This window comes from Podarcis tiliguerta (assembly GCF_965153285.1).
Source record: "Podarcis tiliguerta genome assembly, chromosome: 5".
In the NCBI taxonomy this organism is placed as follows: domain Eukaryota; kingdom Metazoa; phylum Chordata; class Lepidosauria; order Squamata; family Lacertidae; genus Podarcis; species Podarcis tiliguerta.
The window spans coordinates 36102005-36120173 of record NC_139538.1 but is presented as its reverse complement, the minus strand read 5'-3'; the positions used below and the strand labels follow the sequence as shown (position 1 = coordinate 36120173).

Genomic DNA, 18169 nt, shown 5'->3' with positions numbered 1-18169 from the left:
TATGTCAACCCTTTGGTCTGCTAAACCAGGTAGGGTAGCCGATGGGTCTCAAACCTTCAGTGAGTTAGGGACTTCACCTGCATGCAAAGATAGGCTCTGGCAGATAGAGTGGATGAGACCAGTTGTGGATCCCATGGTCAAGAAGGCAGTTACAGCACATGAAGTAGAGGGAAGTGAGGGGCAGATGGGACTCATCAACCTGGAAAGCTCTGATTCACCCCCAAAACACACTCCATTCTCTCTCAAGACAGCTGCTAACAACAAACACCATCCCTACAAAATAAAAAAAATCCTTCCAGTGGCACCTTAGAGACCAACTAAGTTTGTTATTGGTATGAGCTTTCGTGTGCATGCACACTTCTTCAGATGCACCAAGATAAAAATAAAAACCTTCCCTACAGTTTACAAAGCCATGGGCCAAGAGCAATAATCACCTTTGCAAGCCCAGCTGCCTGTTATTTTGTCTAGTCCTTTGACTGCAGGTCTATGCCCACATGCCTTTAAGTCTCATTTAACTCAGTGGAATAGGCATCTGAGAAGATATGCAAAGGGTCGCTCTGAATGGCTACAACCCTATTCACACTTACCAAGGAGCAATCTTGGCTGAACTAAGTGGGGCTTACTTCTGAGTCAGCATGCATAGTTCGCCCATTTGCCACAAAGTGATATTAAATTTATCGTTTTGTTCTCTTCTGCCCCACCCCTTCCGCCTCCCTCCAACATGTTTTCACCTTTTCGGGCTTGTCACAAAATCAATTGCTATCCTTGCCAGGGATGAAATATAAAGTCTGAAAATATCTAAGGGCTCTTTATGGATCACTTTCTGGGTTCTTATGTCCTAGTTTCAAACAAGCCACATCTTAATAATCACAATTAACACTCCCACCTTTTTGATCTGTATTTTTAAGGTTCATAAAGGAATAGCTATCAGGTGTTGCTAGACTCCTGCTCCCATCAGGCCCAGCCAGCATGACCAATGGTGAAGGATGGTAGGAACTGTAGGATAGCCCTGTTTAGCATGAAAATGGAGGCTAACAGCTCCAGAGATAAATTTCTTTACATTTTAATAGATCCCAAAGAGCCAACAATGACTTACAGAGTTCTTTTCCACCCGCTAGATACCTCCATCAACAACTAGCTTATGTCAGCACACAAATCCCTAGCACCACGGACAGGAGACATGAATCCCAGTTCAAACAGCATTTTAAAACAGGCACAAAAGTTTCTCCAACCATTTAAACTACCACAAAAAAAGTTTCCATCTACTGCTGACTCAATAGAACAAAGTCAACAATTTTGAAGCAGCTTTATCCCACCATTTTTAAATAAGCTTGTGAAAAGTTCCCTCACCAAAAAAAAATCAATACATGCTTTTTTTAAGGCTAGAAATCAATATGACATTCAAACGTTCTCATTAAAACAACAGAAAAAAAGCCCCCACAATGTACCCTGTTCTGTTGAGAAGAGCACCAGCGGGGAGGGAAAGCAGCGAAGCCACCTTTCGGGTCATTCGCTTGACTTGCAGGGACATATATATTTTTTTGCAAAAGCAACACAAAAAAATAAAAGACTATTTTGTTCGGCAAAGTCTTGCCATTGATTTTACTTCGTCAGAGCAGACAGACACATTGATGATCAAAGGTGCCAACGATACAGCATTGCCTGTGCTCAAACACACTCTTTCACATCTAGGACTGGGCACCTTGTGGAATTCCCCTTTCAGCTTGGTAACATGAAAGAGATTGCTCAGTTGAGATTGTTTGTTTCTCTTTTAGCTTAAAATTGAGGGCAACTAAGAGCATCCCTTCTCCCATAAAACACACACCACACGGATGCCTTGATCTTACAGGAGTTACAGGAACACTTCCAGCCTGCTCCTGGGATGTGGCGACCACATGACGAGGAGTAGATTAGGATACATCCCAATTGTTCTGGATGTTTGAGGACAAAGCAGCATGCTGTGAACAATACTGTGTCAGTTCAACATGAAATGCACACAAGGTTATCATAGAACAGGTGCTATTGCCAATAGAATATTGAATGTACAGGCAGCAACCGTCTGATATGTGTGCCTCCAGCATTTCTCCAATGAAAATAGGGACGTCCCATTCCATAATGATAATTTTACTATTTATACCCCACACATCTTACTGGGTTGCCCCAGCCACTCTGGGCAGCTTCCAACTTATATAAAAACATAATAAAACATTAAACTTTTTTTTTAAAAAGCCCTTCTCTATACAGGATTGCCTTCAGACGGCTCGAGGGTCCGAGAACTCAACATTTCTCCAATGAAAATAGGGACATCCTAATGAAAAGCATCTTCAAAAGCAGAGACATCACCTTGCCAACAAAGGTCCGCATAGTTAAAGATGTGGTTTTCCCAGTAGTGATGTAGGGAAGTGAACCATCCTTTGATCTTTAGATGAAGGGCAGTTGTAATAATAATAATAATAATAATAATAATAATAATATGCTGTGATCTGTCACAGACATGGTTGCTTAATGAAGTGAGATTTGTTGAACCTAAACCTGGTTGCAGCTCCAGACATTTCAAATACCACAATTCTGCTTCCACTTAGGGAATGGTGAGTGTAGGCGGGTAGCACAGGAACCAACATTATAGGTGGGCAGTGACAGAGACCTCATCTCTCTAGTGTGAAAAAGAAGGGAAACACCAGATCTGAAGACTGAGATCAATACAGACTTTATGGCTTTAACACAAAGCCAGCTTTTTTTCTCTTCCCACCTTCTGTTCTCAGGTCTCAAGAGGTAAGCGATAGTGAGAGAACAACTTCCTTCTATTACCACGCTAATAAAGATAGCCGTATGTAGCCCTATGAACTAAATCAGTCGAGGTGCGTCCCACGCCTTCTAGGAGCAGGGTGGGAAAAGGCCTCAAATCACAAGTGTAGCATTTCTGCTATAATGTCCAATTAAGACCCCCATTAAAACTCCTTGTACTCATTAGTGAAGATGGTAACTGGGTATTCTTGGCCATTTGTCTTGTGAAATTGTTTTAAGTGTTAATGGATGTATTCATTAAGGCCAACATTTAAGAAAAATTACATCTGTGTTTTTTGGGGTCTTTTTTTAAACTACAGTATGGTGCATCAATGTCATCTTCTACCTAAATCTCATTGATGCTTGAGAGATCACCAGGAAAAGTGGGTTGCCTGTTCCACCCAGTGGTGAAAACGGGCAAACATTGCATGAAAAAAGCAACACCTTGAAGAAATCCAAGAACGCTACTAGGGGATTTTAGCTTTTGTTAGTAACATTCTTGATTTTAAATAATAATAATATAAAAAAATACTGTAGCACTGGCCACCATGTGAAGCAATAGTGTGACAGTTAAGTATCATCGCCATCTCATGTTAGCTATCTCTTGTGGACTTTCCTTCCTTGGAGGTTTTTAAACAGAGGCTTGTTGGCCATCTGTCATGGATGCTTTGGCTGAGATTCCTGCATTGCAGGGGGCTGGACTAGATGACCCTTGGGTCCCTTCCAGCTCTACGTTTCTGTGATTCTATGATTCAACATGGACTGCAGATGGCGAGGGCAGAGGATTAGTTGTCATGTAAGCAGTTCCTTTGTTCCAGTAAAAGTTGTCCATAAGAAATGCCACGTTAATACCTCCCGTTACAGTGTACTATCCAGTGATGTCTGAATTATGTACATTTTTAACAGTGGCTACTCATATCAGAGAACCATAGTGTTGGAAGGTACCCAAGGGTCATCTAGTCCAACCCTCTGCAATAGAGGAATCTCCACTAAAACAACCCTGACAGATGGCGCTCTGCAGACACTTAGAAATGTGGAGAAGCTGCTCAAATCCATTAAGTAGCTCTTTATTTATCAAGTGACTGTGTGCATCATAAATCATGCAAGGTGATGATGCTGAACTATCCCAATAGTATCTTTATTAAAGAGACTGCAATTTGGCAATGGGGTGGCGGGTAGCTGGCGAAGTTGAGTCGAAAAATTGTGCCATCAAGATGGCAAACAAGCCAATAGGTAGCCGTGTGTCAACCACTGAGATCGCTTCTCTGTGTGCCATTCACAATTGCTCAAAGCCTTCTGGTTAAACAATGACCTGAATTCAACTTCTATATGCTGCCCAAATATGAATGCATGAAAGAGGTGTGTTCTTAGCCAACCTATTAGGTGAAAAAAGGTGTTCTCAGAATGATACAAGGGTGAAGAGGCAATCTTTAAGGTGTGCAGGGCCCAAACACTGGTGAATTAAATCCAATATCGTATTGAGCCTGAGAGAAAATGAGGAGCAGTAGCCGGAGCCCTGGTATAATGTACTCTTGATGACTGAGCCCTATTATAATGTAGACTAGGGCCTTACTGCTGATACCCAGCTATTATTTGAGTTATCCCCTGCTGTTTTCCTATTAGTTTAGTTGCCATAACTGATTGTTTTTTAATTATTATTGCTGTATTGCACTTCATCATATTGTGCAGTGTCCTGTGCTCTGTGAAGATGGGTGGTACACACAATAATAATAATGAGGTCAATAGGCAGCTTTGAAAGTGAAAGTGCTAAACAGATATAATGCATTTCGATCTTCTACCCATCACATCAGAGGTCTGTTTCTGAAGTGGTGACATTAAGAGTTGGCAAAATACACACCTGCAATGTAGAGATCCACATGCAATAATAAATCTAGGGCGACTCCAAGATTGCATGACGATGCTAAATACCATTCAAGATTGCAAGGCAACACAATGAGGCTGAACCCTATTAATAGCAAAGCATGCATTGAAGACAGCATCTTAAAAAGCAGAGACATCACCTTGCCAACAAAAGTCCGAATAGTTAAAGCTATGGTTTTCCCAGTTGTGATGTATGGAAGTGAGAGCTGGACCATAAAGAAGGCTGATCACCGAAGAATTAATGCTTTTGAATTATGGTGCTGGCGGAGACTCTTGAGAGTCCCATGGACTGCAAGAAGATCAAACCTCTCCATTCTGAAGGAAATCAGCCCTGAGTGCTCACTGGAAGGACAGATCCTGAAGCTGAGGCTCCAATACTTTGGCCACCTCATGAGAAGTGAAGACTCCCTGGAAAAGACCCTGACGTTGGGAAAGATGGATGGCACAAGGAGAAGGGGACGACAGAGGACGAGATGGTTGGACAGTGTTCTCGAAGCTACCAGCATGAGTTTGACCAACTGCGGGAGGCAGTGGAAGACAGGAGTTCCTGGCATGCTCTGGTCCATGGGGTCACGAAGAGTCAGACACGACTAAACGACTAAACAACAACAACAACATGCATTGAAGAATAAAAAAAGGCTTTTTGGTGCCGTTCCAAACAAAATATATTAGCTAGCCCTGCTCTCTGCTCCAGAAATGACAATAGCAATTGAAGGAGGTGTTGTGGACATTGATGGCTCAGCAGCAGATGCTTAGGGTGCTACAGTGAAGATGAAAATGGGGAGCAGAAACCACCAGGAAATATTTCTTGAGAAACTACTCAGCAAATTTCCTCTGTTGGGATTTCAGGCTGCTCTTGGTATCTTAGTGGATCTGACACATGGAAGTGCTATCATATACTACAAATAATGTTTGGGAAAGCCTCCAGTATTCAAGTTTGCAGCCAGATTTATTGATTTTTTTAGGGGGAGGGGTTCGAATCATGCACACACACATAACATGTACACACAAAGCATTCATGAAAATGATACACTTTACAGTCCTTTTAATAGAGACAATTGCAGAATGGACCTATTGAGAGAATTTAACAGAGGGAGTTTGTAAGAAACACTTTTTCACTCCTTCTTTTATCCCTTTCTCTCGTTTTATGGTGAAAAGGGGTTTTTTAAAGCCATCTTTTCACATCAGAAAGACCTTTGTCACTTGTTTTGTCAAAATAACCCACTCCCACTCCTTTTGAAGAAAAGCCTGCTCCCCGTTCTTCTCCCCTCTGCCTTTAAAGGCTGATTGATTTGCATGGAGGCAGAATTGCTCCCAGATCCCCTCTTTTTCTTCTCCACACCCTCTTTCTCTCGCTCTAATTAGCAATTGCTTTTCTGTATGGATGTTCACACACAGAGAGACACAAAAACAAAACAAGAGAGAGCAGAGAATGTGTGTGAAAGACAGAGGCAGATGGTGTCTTCTTAAGCTCCTCTTTGCACCCGAGCCATCCTGTTGGCAAATAATGTACAATGTCTATCTAAAGATCACAGTGCTGAGATGGCAGAGAGACCGTAGTGGGCTGTGCACTATTCAGAGATCAAAATAAAAAAAGAAGGGTGGGAGATGAAAAGCTATGATGGGAAGGCATGGAAAGGGAAGAATGAAATGGGGTTGTTTCCTAGATGAAGAAGTGGGTCACCAGCACTAAAGCAGGGGCCCCAGGCCACTCTTTTTAAAAACATCAACAACAACCTATAGCTCTCTGGACAAAGATTGTGTCCCTCATGGGTCCTAAACTCTGCCAGTTATTGCATGTCCTCTATATCAGACCAGCAACAGCTTTGGATTGGAAACCCAGATACAAATTTCACAACTAGGTTTCATGATGCGTACTAAATAGCAAGTGGTTGGCTTCATTGCTACTCATTTGGTCATGGATTCAATCAACAATTAAGATGGCAAGTCAACATTATTACACGGATGCTTTGTGGCCGCTTGCTGAGTAGCTGACCTCCTTAGTATCAATATGGCAGCAGTTGAGCAACCAATGAATTTTCCCCAGGCTTCTTGCATGATGTCATCATACACCCACCACACACAAACTTTGACTTATCATCTCAGGGAGAAACCAGGGGTGTGAATAAGTGCACTTGGGGCATTCGCAGAATGAGTCTTTCACCTGGCCTCACTTACCAAAGTCACCTTACGGAGAAGCTAGACAGCAAGGAAGCAAAACTAGATGGGATCACGGCATACCCAAATTCGAATGATAGGAGGCACATCTGCATGGAAAATTATATCCAGGGTCCTTAGTTTGAGGCTATTAAAACAATTTTTTGAGTAAATGGACCCGCTGACCAATTCCAGATAACATATTCTGGTAAAAGGATGGAAAACCTTCTTTAACTTGTCCAATTAACATTCAGAAAAACAGGGATTTGGGCATGTACTTGACACCTCTACTCTCAAAGTGAAGAAGCCACTTCATTTAGCTGCTAACAAATCATCAAACCCTAATTCAAAGCTCCTGAGTCCCATAACATCAATACATGACACCATGCCATAGCCATCTCTTAGACATCAAACTATTCTAAGATTAAGTAAGGTATTCCATTTATTTACCACTATTGGTAGTGACCTGACTTGGCCTTAAAAAACACAAAAATTCCTCCACTCTTTGAGCAGCTCTTTAGCCAGGCTTCCAAAGCAGTGTACAATTTTTGAAAAATGAACCTACCAGCAGGTTTTCACACCTTCACGTGTAATAATGCTTGAGATTACTTGAAGACTGCATTTAAGGTGACCAGCCCATCATTCCCATATATATGAAAAAGGTATATTTATGCATGGGTGATCGCTGTGCAAATCCTGTGCAATTTAAATAAATAATAATAATAATGGAGAAGGATCTACAACCTATCTCCAGGTAAAGTAGAGCACGCAGACCAATGTTTTGATTGTGGGTGGTTAAAGCTACCCACCTACAAATTGCAAAGAGCAGCACAACTGTTAAGGGAAGGGAAATTTAATATGTACTTTCAGACACAGCACAATATGCCAGGATCCTGGAGGCACAAGAAACATACAAATATATGAGGATAATATTGAACAATATGCTAAAACATAAAGCACTGTGAACTGTGCTGGCATGGGCATAATTCCATGCTGCAAATGAGGTGATGGGAATATTATCAAATTCTAGGTAGATTGATTCCTCCAGAATGCTTCAGATATGTTCTAGAATTTTGAACCATTTGTCACCCTTCACAAGAGGCCAGGGGCTTTCAAACTGGACACAGAACCACAGATGCATCCATACCAAAAACCTAAATCAAACAGGATGGAAAATGCAAGCACAAAGAAGAAAACTTGGGAAAGAAGCCTTGAGTTTCAGACTGGGCACTCTGAAGCAAAGATACAATTCTCCGCTTTCAACCGATAACAAATTACTCCCTTGACAATTACAGAATGTCCATCTTTACTAAAACAAACTCAAACAGTCACTCTTTAACTATTAGCTGTCCTATTGTTCCATCTGCCCGTGAGCTATAAACGCAGGAAATCAATCATTACCAGCACCTTTCCCAAGAACAGGGGGAGGGGGGAAGAGATATTGGCGAGGAATGCGGCCACCCTGTCATTAACATTCTAGCAACGGAAAATGTTGTCCCGTTATCCCTTTCATGAATCTGGCCTTGGGAGTGAACCAGAGACAGGCTAGAGAGAAAGACAAATGAGAAGGGGAGACAAAGACAGCAAAGCCATGGAGGGAAGTCTGAGATGGGGAGGGGGCAAGGCGTGGAAGAGAAGAGTCACATTGCAAAAATGCAGAAAGAGAGGCAGCTTGAACAGGAAACCTAGAAGGACATAAAGTACACCACAGCCAGTGCTGTAAAGAAGTGGGTGGGAAACCGCCAGGACAATGAAATCTCAGCTTGAAGTTCAGAGTTCAAATATGACTTTGTTGATTGTTGTTGAAAATATAAGATTAGATATGCTGCTCCCTATATTGTGTCCGCTGAAAGTTAAGAAAATGCCCTCGTTGAGTCAGAAGAAAAAGTTTATTTGTACATAGGAAGGAAAGAAAGGAGATTGCTTTGGGGGGGGGTGGCAAAGTTAAGAATAATGTGATGGATGGAGCTTGTAATTATTGCCTGGTGCCTGCATAGAGACCACAGCAACCCATTATCAAGAGCAAACTTCCAAGAGTTTCCTGATATCTTCAAGAAGTGTTTTCAGCAAAAAAAGACAACATTTCTGAATCTTCTTCACTGCTGTTCCTGTTGCACAAGATCTTGGTAACAATGCTTGAGTAATTTGATCGTTTAGAATTCCAGTATCAGCTGAGCTGATCCACACCACTCAGACCAATGTACATGTCAGAACTTTTTTTTAATCTACCTACTTAGGGGAATGGGCCACACCCCATGTAAAGCACATGGTTAGCATGCATAAGTTCCTAGGTTCAATCTCCAGCTGGGACCAGAAAATGCTTTTTCTGAGGGCACATCCACACTGCTTGTCCTCCACCTAGAAAGCACAGGTCTCAGGTTTGCAAATACTCCATATGCTTTCTCAGCACAGATTCAACTGGTTTTCCATTTGCCTCACTGCTTTCCCCCGGAAAACCTACTCTTTGCTGCTGAATCAGAGCAAACAACAATCTGTGGAAAATTCAACTGACATTTGCCCGAATTCGGTGGACAATTCAGATGGCCCGAAAGCACTTTGGTGTTGTTGTTACTCACTGTTCAACCCTGGAAGCTTCAAAAGTGTCCAAACCTGCTAGAAAAGCAAGAGCCCTTGTAATTTTGGTGGATTCACGGCGACCTGTATGGGATAAAGGTAAAGGTAAAGGTACCCCTGCCCGTACGGGCCAGTCTTGCCAGACTCTAGGGTTGTGCGCCCATCTCACTCAAGAGGCCGGGGGCCAGCGCTGTCCGGAGACACTTCCGGGTCACGTGGCCAGCGTGACATCGCTGCTCTGGCGAGCCAGAGCCACACACGGAAACACTGTTTACCTTCCCGCTAGTAAGCGGTCCCTATTTATCTACTTGCACCCGGGAGTGCTTTCGAACTGCTAGGTTGGCAGGCGCTGGGACTGAACAACGGGAGCGCACCCCGCCGCGGGGATTCGAACCGCCGACCTTTCGATCGGCAAGCCCTAGGCGCTGAGGCTTTTACCCACAGCGCCACCCGCGTCCCTAGTGTATGGGATAGCATGCCATTATAAAGCAGGCTCCCAACTGCTCTTCAGTGTGGTGTGTGGCATCACCATATGCGTTGCCACAAAGACCCGGGAACTGCTATGTGTGCGGTGCTATGGATTTCAACATGCTAAAGAATTAGCCACTCAACAGAAACTGAGCACTGCAGCAGCATGCAATATATCCCTGTCTGCATATAGAGCTTCCAGCAGCATACCATTCCAGCCTTTATCTAAATACCACCAGCCTGGCTTCTCATGACACATACAAAGATAATCACTCATGCCTTAAACAGTGCTGCAGCCTGTGATGTGCAGAAAGTAGGGGGTAAGCTTTAGAAATCCCACTTTGGTTCCAGGCTATTGCTACCCCTACACTGCTGAAAACAGCCAATTATTCCACCACCTGATGTTCCCGTTTTGAATTTGTAGTGAAGAAATAAAAGCCCATGTTGGGGGAGGAAGAGGGGGTCTTGCACATAAATCATGAGGTTAAGGTTCCTACAAAATAAAAACTAAATATGAGGGAAGAAAAATGTGTTATTTATAGCTAGTCAAATGCATTGAACTGCAACCAAAATGTCTTTGGCTAGCTTCTAGAAATAAAGATAGTGTTCCTCCTATTCTTACATTAAAGACAAAGCCACTGGAACATGACTGCTTTAGGATATGCCTACAGGCAGCAGAGAAAACAGCAGAATCACCTGCTTTCTCCAAGTGGAATCAGACCAGATCAGCATCACACCTTTTTTATTTCAATTTATTGGCCCCACTGATTTAAACATCCAGCTGTTCTGGGCAGAAAAATCTATCTTCTGAAAGTCCTTACCAGTGCTACAAACAAGAACTAAGGAGAAGCAGGGGAAGGCCCTACCAAATCATCCGCTCACTCTCTGCCTTTTCTTTTTGTACTTGAAACTGCAAGCAAGAAAGCAATTGTGCCTGCTGCACTGTGGTCAGGAAGCCAAAGGTGAAAGAAAGCCAGACATCCCTGAACATTCAACATGCAGCGGCGGAAAACTACAACCACACACACCATTGCGTTCACCGTATATGTATCCAAATGCTCAGATACACACATCTCCGTAGTATACTTTATGGCAGCAAGAGCTGTTAAAAAGTGGAATGGGCTCCCATGAGAGGTGGTGGACTCTCCATCCTTGGAAGTTTTTAAGCAGAGGTTGGATGGCCATCTGGCATGGATGCTTCAGTTGAGGTTCCTCTATTGCAGGGGCTCAGAGCAGAAGATCCCTGGGGGTCCTTCCAACTCTACAATTCTATGAATCTATGTTTATCTGTTGCAAACCAATTGCTGTGCAAGTAAGAACACAGTGCAAATGAGGTCTTCCCAATATAAAACTGGAATGTATTAACTGATGTCATAGCTGGATGGGATATCAGGGACTGGTCGGACTCAGACATTTGAGTGTCAGATGCATGGGCACTGGATACTGACTTGGGAAAGGCGGCTAGCAATTTATGGGGGCCACTGTTCCCTGGGAGACAGGAACCAAGGCCAGGGGAAGGGTCAGAGCTATCAAGGGATGGAGGGCAGAACACTGAACTTGGTGGAGGTGGAGAGACAGGCTGATCAGGCAAGTGGAGGACTGAGTGTATCCCCACCATCTCCTGCCCCACTGAAGAAGGAAGAGCAGCAGTGGCTGCCACACAGCCATTGTCTCAGCCATTGTCTTGGGGGAGAGTATGGAAGCCAATGAAGGGGGTGTGACTTCCCGTTGATGAAACTGCTTTATAAGCCACAGACCGGGAATGGCTGGCTAGACACTAGAACTTTTGTGAAAGTGTACTGAGAGTCCCATAGAAACTACTGTAAGTGATTGCTTTTGACAAGAAAGAATTAAATACCTACCATGTGCATTCCTTTGGCTGGGGAGTGTCCAGGACATGAGATAGGGCCCCACCTCACTATATGGTGAAAGATGCCTGTCAAGTTCGTTTGTTTTTCCTGAGGATGTGGACAAGCTCCATGGTATGGTGAGGCCTACCACCTGGCTTTCTTCCAGCTTGTCACCTGGCTTTCTAGTGAGACTGGGGTTGGGTGGTTGGATTTGAAAGTTAATGTCTCCTTGACTGACCCCTTCATCAGCACAGCTTCAAAAACAATGGAGGTTATTTTTCAAACAAGCAAGGAAGTCAGCAAAGACACTGTGCTTTACACCTACTTCCCCAAGAAGTGAGTGTTTGAGATGTGGGCCAGTGGTGCGCTAGCAAAGTGGCAGATTTACACTCAGCCAGCTCTCTCACACATCTCAGGTACAGAACACTGTTTTAGCTACACACCTCTTGCCATGTCAACATAGCTGAAGCGGTTTGAAAGGACTGGACTGTTAGAGCAGTTCTGACACTGTACATTGCTCAGATTACATGAAATGAGTTTTCCCATATGTGGCACAACAGTGCACTGAAAATGTTGTGAAGAAAACCTTTCAAAGGCAAATTAAGTTTCAGGCAGGGCAAACTTATCAATGGATTTCAAAAGGCAAATTAACTCCAAAGCCCAAATATGACAGCAGGTTCCAGAGCAAAACGAAATGCATTTTATTTCACAATAAGCAGTATGTGATAGGCTGCCTGGACTGCATTACTCATTTTCAGTTTGTCAGTAACTGAGCCTCAGTTTTCAGTTTAATTCAATATCTTCATGTAATGAAAATTTATCCAGTGTTGCCCTGAACTATGCTTTGATACTCAAGCCTGGATCACACTTTACAATCCACAGGACAATAGATTTGGCAAAGTTTATACTCTATGCACACTTGCATTAGATTAAGCCCCACTGAAGACAGTGGCAGCGACTGCTGAGCTGCCTTATACCATGCCAGCCCATCAGTCTATATAACACAACTCTTCCTGGATTTGCTGGAGATTGAACCTAGCACCTTATGCATGGAAAGTATATAATCTCCCAGAGCTAGGAGGTGCATAGGAGGACTGCACTGTAAAAAATGATGGACATAGTACCAATTAGTTTCTGTGGCTGTAGAATCATGTGATGCATATTGCATGGAATAACTAAAATAAAAGATACTGGGAAGTTGGCATTTCCTGATTCCCTACTGTTGCAAGGGAATCTCAACACTTCGAGGGAAAACAGCAGCCATGAAGCTTTTTTTTTTTTTTTTTTTTTTTTGCTGGAAAAAGTGTAGAAGAGGAAAGGAATTAATACCAACAAAATTCCCACATCTAAAAAACCCCAACAACCCTCACACATTTGGCAGATTTGGTGTTCGTACAGAGCCCCCGGTCGTTTCACGGACTATTGACCTGTACACCACTGCTTTATTCTTCCATTGCCACCAATCAGGTTTCTTCTGGTGAAATACTGAGTCTCAGTCAGGTTGTAAAGTCAGCAACGAAGATTAAAGTTTATTGAAGAACAAACAAGTATTAAATATATTCAGAACAGTTTCTCAAATGTGCGCCCTTAACTAGATGTGGCACTATCTCACAGTGTCACACTCTTCTCTCTCAGTTCTGTCCCTGTCTCTCACTCTAGCTGTCACAACCGCTATGTTCGTCTTACTGGCTCGCGACTCCTCTATCTCCCAATGGTAAAACCCCTAGGCTAAGCCTCAAAATCAGGCATGCTCCGCCTCTGAGCTTTCTCATTGGTCAATCTACATTAACCATTTCCATCCCCCTATACAAACAAAATCACAAGGAATGGGCAAACGCCACAGTGGGTTTCACCAGAATTGCTTGTACAAAAGAAGCTAAAAACACCCACCATAGCAACACAACATATTAAAAAGAGTAGGAGAAATTACAACAATATTCAGGTTTTCTTTCCAGTGCCACCATGGTAATGGCCTTGGTCATTCTGACCCCAAATCATACAGCTAATCTCCCTGGGACCTGAAGACACCTTTGATGAAGATCGTGAGCCTCTGCCTCTGCTTTTCACTTTGGGGCTCTGAGTGAGCAGCTAAGTGCCGATAAAAGCTGGTATTAATGGCTCCCTAAGTGCCCCCTGAGTTTGGCTGTCAGCATGAAGCGCTTGGGTCTAATAGCCCCATGATATCTGCTGCTTTTGTTCTAGGGTGGGGGGAGGTACAGGGGGAGAGGGAGCTAAACAACACAGAGACCTATTTTCCCCCCAGCAGTGGAATTAGGCCTATTTTCTCAGCCTTCCTTTACGGGGAATTTTTAGTGACAGTTCCCCAAGGCTTATTAAGTGGCTCATCTCAGCTGCTCAGGTTGACGATGGCTTTGAACAGATGTCAGGCGGTGTGTATCTCTTGGGAGCTTGCATAAGGGAGGCAGCGAGCGTGCCTACTTACAACACAAGGCAGATTCTGCCCTCGCTGGGAAACAGGAGCAGCTCCAAAAGCATTCCACACAGTTCTGGTGACAAATCAATTGTGCAATCTCTGTTCCATTTGCCTCGTATCAAAGCGAGCCAAAATCAACATAATTTGTAACCGTGCCCTGTACTCTCACTGAAACTCACATGAGCTGTTTCAAATGGACATGCAGTTTACAGAATGCCATGTTCTACTGATTCAATGAAGCAATACTTTGTGCACCACTTTCTGTCTGAAAACCGTGGATCTGGAACATACATATGATATACAAAGAAAATGTAATGTTCATTTGATCCTTTCTGATGTAATTTTAATACGCTATTGATTTATTTTGCACTCTGACCAGTTTAAAGAAACACAACAATCGCCCACTGTAATGCTTACAGATGAGCAAAGTGCTAGCACAAGAGAGACGCATAGCTGTCAACCTTCCCTTTTTTTGCGGGAAATTCCCTTATTCCAGCGCCGTTTCCCGCTGCTTCCTGCTGCTATCCCAGATTGTTAGATATCCCGTAGGCTGTCCCTGGGACAGGTGAGGATGCTGATCCCTTATTTTCAAATCTGAAAGTTGACAGCTATGGAGAGACGTGTGCCTCTGATTCTTGCACAAAGATCTCAACGATGGGGTTTCGTGGTGCTAGGATGTGACGCGGCTTTCCAAGCCACCCAAATTCATAGAGTGCTACTACAATCTAGAAGAGCTACTAATGTCCCCCGTGCACACACTTCATGCATTTCTCTGCTTCATTGAAGGAACAGTGCATGGACTGCACATGCATCTTCACATTAAGCAGCTAACGTTTTGTTTTCTAATCTCCACAGCAATGGAAATGGCCTTCCTATCACTCCCCCCCAAATTACTACATGCAATCTTTTGCAAATCTCGAACATGCACCCAGCAACAAAACAGGCATAAAATGAAGCCCACAACACCATCACACATGTGCTGCAAGTCATGTGCCACTACAAGTGAATCACAGTTCTCTGGGTTCAATGTGTTGATGTGAATGAATGTGCCTTAGGAATGCATGCCACGGCATTCCACTCCACTCTTTCTCAGAGTGAACGATTAGCCTTCTCATTCAATTCTATTTCTTGTGCCTCCTCCCCGCATCATGTTGTGCATTTCAGGCAATACATTACAAAAATGAGGCTTGTTATTTTTGGTCCTAGCCCTCTGCTGTCATTATATATATATATATACAGATATATAGATATAGATATATAATTCATCACTTTTTATAGTCACATAGCTCTCTGTGCAACTGCAATTCATTTCAGCAAGTTTGAACAAGCATAAATGCCCCTTCTAATGCCCCCCCCCCCCGGAAGACACTGTTCTGTTTAGGTAGAAAATCCACAGCTGCCAATTCATTGCAGTTTCATGTTTAACAAAATTAAATGCTTCATTCTGTTTCCATCAGCAACTGCAAAGTACAGGCTTGAGATCAATCACAAGATGTCAAGATGTTTCCTATATTTAAGAAATGCCCCACATACAACACCATGAAATTCATTTCATGACCTATTATAGCAGAGGTGGAAGGTAGGTAGGTAGCTGTGTTGGTCTGATGCAATATATATATATATATATATATATATATATATATATATATATATATATCTCCAGTAGCACCTAAGAACAAACTTAGTTGGTCTCTAAGGTGCTACTGGACAAATTTTTTTTTATTTTTTATATAGCAGAGGTGGGCAATTTGTGAGTCTCCAGATGTTGTTGGACTTCAATTCCCAACAGCCCAGCCAAAATGGCCAATGGACAGGGATGATGAGAGATGTCATCCAACAAATATGGAAGGGCACAAGTTTTCAACCTCAGCACTACAGTAACTGAAGCTACAACTACAAATTCCAAAGAACAAAGCAATAAAGCAGATGTTGATCCAATGTGGAAAACCAGGAAACCTACTTTAAAGATATTGTGCTTTTTCTAGTCACTCACCTGGGGAACAAGCTCAGTGAGCATAAAATCAAATAGACTGGTTCATCTAGTACTTTAATAAAGATATCAGTTCATTATAAGTGTTGTATACTGTCCCTGCAGGGCAACCAACAAGTCAAAACGTCCAACTATATTAAGACATCTTAAAATAATGTACTTAAAATACTATACAGTGGTACCTCTAGATGCGAACGGGATTCGTTCCGGAGCCCCGTTCACATCTAGAAGCAAACGTAACCCGTGTCCGCACATCTATGAGTGCGCGGGTCACGTTTCGGCGCTTCTGCGCATGTGCGTGACATCATTTTGAGCGTCTGCGTATGCGCAAGCGGCGAAACCTGGAAGTAACGCACTGCATTACTTCCGAGTTGCCGCAGAGTGCAACTCGAACGCGCTCATCTTGAAGCACATTCAACCCGAGGTATGACTGTACATGGATTGTTTCCTCACTGGTCTCCTGCTTTCAGAGGCTTTGGCTTTTACCCTTTAGACCAGCTTTTCTAAACCTTGGGTCCTCAAAAGTTGTTGGACTACAACTCCCATCATCCCTGACCACTGGTCCTGCAAGCTAGCAATGATGGGAGTTGTAGTCCAACAACATCTGGGGACACAAGGTTGAGATTCTCCGGAAAGACTGCTATAGACATTTATATCATTATTGCTAACCAAAACAATCTAGAAAATTTGGGGTTTGCTCATTTTAAACAGAGTTTGGAGAGGTCACTATGAAATTGTGGGCGCTGTCAATTATTTCAAAAGAAAGACAAAACCCCATTACAATACTTCAAATACACCAGCTGGAATGGAAAAGCTAATGCTGAGGGGGAAATCTGTTTTAGCACAGACCAGTGTTGCAAATTCATATTCTTAGGCTGCCCTGGAGACACACATGGGAGCCAACTAAGCAGAATTTGCTCAGAGGGGAAAGTAGTTTGCTTCTGATCAGTAAAGTATCATATGAAATGATCACTTAAGTTACTTTTGGCAATGCAGCTTTGTGCAATATTGCAAGAAATCAATTATTCTTCTCTTTGCTAAACATTGTTTTAGTGCACATGAATCCAAAACCAAGGTGAAAAGAAAAACAAAAGAAAGCAAAATCTGCTCACTAAATAACATCATTACACCGGAGCTTTTTGCAAAGGCAGGGAGATATTACACAAATGGCTTGTTTCCCCCTTCTCTCCTTTTCAGACTTTGCTCTCAAAGTGTTGGTGTGTTCTTGCTTCTGCAGTCAAAGGGACAAGCAAAGGCTTCTTTTAGGCACAGCTCATGCAATCCATTCATCTGTAAAAGCTCTTGGCTGGAAAATTATCCAAGGTGTGACCCATCTGCTGCCGCCGCTGAATCCTGTCGTGGTTGCTACCAGCAGGATAAGGATTCATAGCCCCCATTGTGAGTCTTCTGGATTCACTTCCAGGTCCTGGCAAAATTAAACAACAAGCACAACTCACGGGAGTAAGCCTGGTATGCCAATATGAGCAGATGCTTAAAGGGCACTTCTGAGGGCAAACTTTAAACACAACCTTGACTTCTGTTCTCTAATAAGCCCTTTCTGCCATTTTAAAGCATTTTCATTCTTGTGCTCTGACTGTCTCCAATGGTCACCATACCATCATTGATCTGTACCCTTTCACACATGCCACTTTTAGGGTCTGTGGTTTATGCTGCAATCTGACAGTAACTAAGAAGGCCTTGGAAAAGGCCTGGACCATAGCATATGGGAGGGGACGGGGGGCAGGGGCACAGCACAGCCACACCAGTGGCCAGGGCCGAGCTCTTGCACAGGCTCCATGAACCCTCTGCGCCTTGCATGCACATGCCCGGTGGCTTTGGTGGTGCAGGCTGATCTGGCATGGTGGGTTCTGTTGACCCAGCATGCGCCAGGCACCAAAAAAGGACAGAACACTGCTAGCCTTGGCACAGGGGCACAGCTTTCATTGCATAGCATAACTGTGAGATGCCCCCACCACCCCCAATATTGCTCAAAACCCACCTCTTCCATGAAGCCTTGGGCACTGTCAGGAG

The 18169-nt window shown here is 43.3% G+C and overlaps 1 protein-coding gene across 15 annotated transcripts in view; it reads right to left on the bottom strand.

Annotated features, from left to right (window-relative positions):
- The window catches only part of EPHB1 (EPH receptor B1), a 347409-nt gene that overhangs the window by 168937 nt on the left and 160303 nt on the right, over window positions 1-18169 (bottom strand). The gene's annotated exons all lie outside the window — the stretch shown is intronic.